Source organism: Amblyomma mixtum, chromosome 1 (assembly GCF_055824585.1).
Source record: "Amblyomma mixtum isolate Tamu chromosome 1, ASM5582458v1, whole genome shotgun sequence".
Lineage (NCBI taxonomy): Eukaryota > Metazoa > Arthropoda > Arachnida > Ixodida > Ixodidae > Amblyomma > Amblyomma mixtum.
The window spans coordinates 85,616,046-85,619,516 of NC_143012.1; the positions used below are offsets into that span (position 1 = coordinate 85,616,046).

General features: G+C 46.0%; 1 long non-coding RNA gene across 1 annotated transcript; it reads right to left on the minus strand.

The window, feature by feature from the left end:
* Nucleotides 1-1,932: 1,932 nt before the first annotated feature.
* LOC149367093 (uncharacterized) lies at nucleotides 1,933-3,471 on the minus strand. Its single transcript, XR_016286957.1, has 3 exons — nucleotides 3,026-3,471; nucleotides 2,757-2,964; nucleotides 1,933-2,056 (listed from the first exon to the last, which is right to left on the minus strand). It is a non-coding gene; the product is annotated as an uncharacterized LOC149367093 (long non-coding RNA).

Genomic DNA, 3,471 nt, shown 5'->3' on the forward strand with positions numbered 1-3,471 from the left:
ACAGGCAAAGCAGAATTGGTCTGAAAATCAATAGGCACAGGACTAATGTGCAACAGCCCCAGAAAAGAACAGAAGCTTGCAGTGAGTAGTGAGGCAGTGTAAGTAGGAAATGTACCTGCTTGGGACAGGTAGTGGCTGCAGATCCAGATCCCAAAAGGGAAATAACTAGAACTGGTTTGGGTTGAAGTGCATTCAGTAAATACTTTCAGGTCATGAATGGCAGGTTAACATCATTCCTCAAGAAGAAAGCATATAACAGCTGTATCTTACTGGTCCTCACCTTTGGTAAGAAATATGGAGGCTAAGAGTTCAACTTAAATTGAGAACCTTGCAGAGAGCTATGGAACGAAAACCTGCAGGTGTAACATTAAGAGATGGGAAGCATGCTGAATGGGCCGTGGAACAAATGCGAGTTAATAACATGCTAGTCAAAATCAAGAAGAAATGATCAGGTCAATTAATCTGAATGCAAGATAACATGGTCCATAAGGGTGACAGAGTGGATTCCAAGGGAAGGCAAGTGTAGCAGTGGGCAGACGACATTAGGAAGATTTCAAAGATCAAATGGATGAAGCTGGCATAGGACTGGGTTAATGGGAGTAATATGGGAGAGTCCTTTGCCCTGCAGTGGGGTAGTCAGGCTGGTGATTGTGATGTTGAAAAGATGTGAAGTGATAATCACATGCAAGCTGTATTGTGCCGCTGACGGTTGGGAGTGCATTGGTCCAACAATTATTCCTTGTAAAATACTTTATTGCATGCTTGAACTATCTTTCATACATTGTCATTGTCCAACATTTGTGCACTCGTGTAGTGCTTTTAGATAATGTTCAAAATAAAAGCTTCTGAGTTTCGGCACTGCTGCTGCCAAGAACTCATCATTCCTTGCAACAGGAATTGTCACTGAGTCTACATTGGAATACACAAAAAAATGACACATTTCAAGGCCTAAGACATGCAGACACACTTGAATCTGTGTGTAGTACTGATGGTGTTTCTTCAGCTGCAGCTCTCTCTCGCCAACTAAATACTTAAGCAAAGGCTTCTCTGTTACTTTCTTCTGACGTCGACTAAATGGGCACTTTATTTCTAGAAGAATGACTTCCGCTTCATTATTTCTGGAAGGTAAATTTGTTTTGTTATATAAGGGCAAATGTCTTCAGGCCATTCACCTGAATCCTGAATGTGGCATCAGGACTATATGCAGTCATGCCTCTTCAGGCCACTTACCTGAATATGCCATCAGGGCTACACGCCAGCCATGGCTCTTCAGGCTTTACAACAAGCCCGAACTGGGTAACCTTTACATTGTATTGACACTCAAACGCCACACGCGCTCTTGGCTCCTTTGCCAGCCCATAGAGCACAGCAGGGCCCATGAAGGGAGTCTCTGTTACAATTTTTTTTGCTCGTTCATAGAGCTGTGCATCGCAACATGTAAGAATCCTGTGTGCCTGGAAAAGCAAGCATATGCACAAAAATCATCAGCTGCGGCTGAACACAGTTGATCCCCCAATTAAATCAAACGTGAACCCGAAGCACTTTTTACGTACTTTGTTAATCAGTTGTTTTTGTTCTTGATCCAAAAGATTTTTGTGAGCTCTCATTTCCTTACGTAATAAATTATTAGTTACTTTAAATAGACAAGCTTACAGTTTTACAGAAGCATTGCTCACATTCATACAGGTGTATCTGGAAAAATAAATTTTAGTAATGAATAAAATTGTGGACAAAGCACAAAACAAATAATGAGGGATGTGACTCATCAATTTGCTTGCCAGTGTTTCGACAAGGGGAGATAAGTCCTGTTGCCAAAACATGGCAAGCAAGCTCAAGTTCTCCTCCATAGTTCACTAGGTTTCGGTCTGTGTCGAATTCCGTACTCCTTTCTTCTCGTCTGCAATGATATAGATAACGGCGAATTACCTTTGTTGCAGTGATTCTCGGGAATCTCTCATTTTTCCATTCGCTTCTGTCGTGTAATGTCCGAGTCGACAAAGCAGCAACATCATCAGGTTGCAGAGATGCGTACAGGTCTCTCTCCCAGTCTGAGAGCCTAGGTAGGTTGAAGTACAGAGAAAGTGGGAAAGCACCCCAAATTATTGCAGCTCTCTCAACATCAATGCTACATGCTCTTAGAAGCGTTACCAAAGGGACGGATGCAGCGCTGCATGTGTAAAAAGACAAATGGGGAGGGGGGCAGAGGTAGCAGTGTTATGTTAAAAGCTGAGGTATTGCATGGGGGGGGGGGGGGGGGGGGGTCGTTGTCACGCCGCTGCACCGAGTGCAGCTGGCCGTAGTGACGCCTTTGGCAGCTGTTTTCTCTTGGATAACTAAAATGTACAGCTGAGGTAACGAAAATTACAAAAGAACGAAGCACAAACCTGTTCGGGAAGCAAACTGCTTCAAGAACTAATTTGCTGTCAGTGCGAGTTTTGACAACATAACTGTGGAACTTCCTCCGGTCCCTGTCCCACTGAAAAAGCTCTAGAGGCTGATCTGAGCAAAATGCGATAGGTGTGAAAGCCGATTCTTCAATAGTGCCAGCTTCTGCACGAAGCATATCTGTTAGCGGGCATTCGATGCCACCAAAAAACTGCAGCACATGTGTGACTGGAAAGCTTTGGGCACGCACTGAAAAATTATAAAAAAAGAACAGCATCAGGAGCGTTTGCAGAGGATTATGTTGTTTCTTGACGCCTCTGGTAAAGGTTCAGCGTTTGATTACAGGGATAAACAAAGCTCCAAAAACCCACCTCTCTCCTTTTTGGGAGCGCCAACTGTCGAATGCTTGGGGTACACTTTTTTTGCCGATGGAACGCGCCAGGATCTCGCCGCGCTGGTCCTCGATTCTCCAGTAGTGTTTTGTACGAACAGCGCGACAGCCGCCGCATGCTTACACTTCCCCGCGACACCGGCACGACAGTCGCAACGTGCTGCGATGATTCTCCTGCTGTTGTCAATCTGAAATAACAATGAGAGATGCGAGCCAGAAAAATACAAGCGATGAACAGACGTAGCTTACCTCGATCTCCACGCTCTTCGGCGGCGCGTTGATTTTAGTCTGCGCCATGCATTTCCCCCTTATTTCGGAGCCGCTTGAAAGCACGAGCTCTTTCACGTTGTGCACGTGACCGGCTTCAAGCAAAAGCTTGCCCTTTTTCAAGTTCGCTCCTCGGAAGAAGGAATTTAAATCGTCCAAATCGCGAAATGCCGCCGATATAACTATCGGCACGCTTTCCACCGCCATTCTACCAGCCTCGCGCAAGGCTGCCATGCCGTCTGCTACAGCGGAGCAATCCTGCGATATGTTCCCCGCCTGCCCGCCAGATGGCGCTGGTTGTTCAGCGATCGTGGCGGCTCCTGACGATTGCCCGTTGCCTATACACCATTTTACGAGGAGCGGGCAGGAGAGGGAGAAATACTCTCAAACACGTGCGCTGCGCGACACCCCACTGTTGCCGTCCTCCC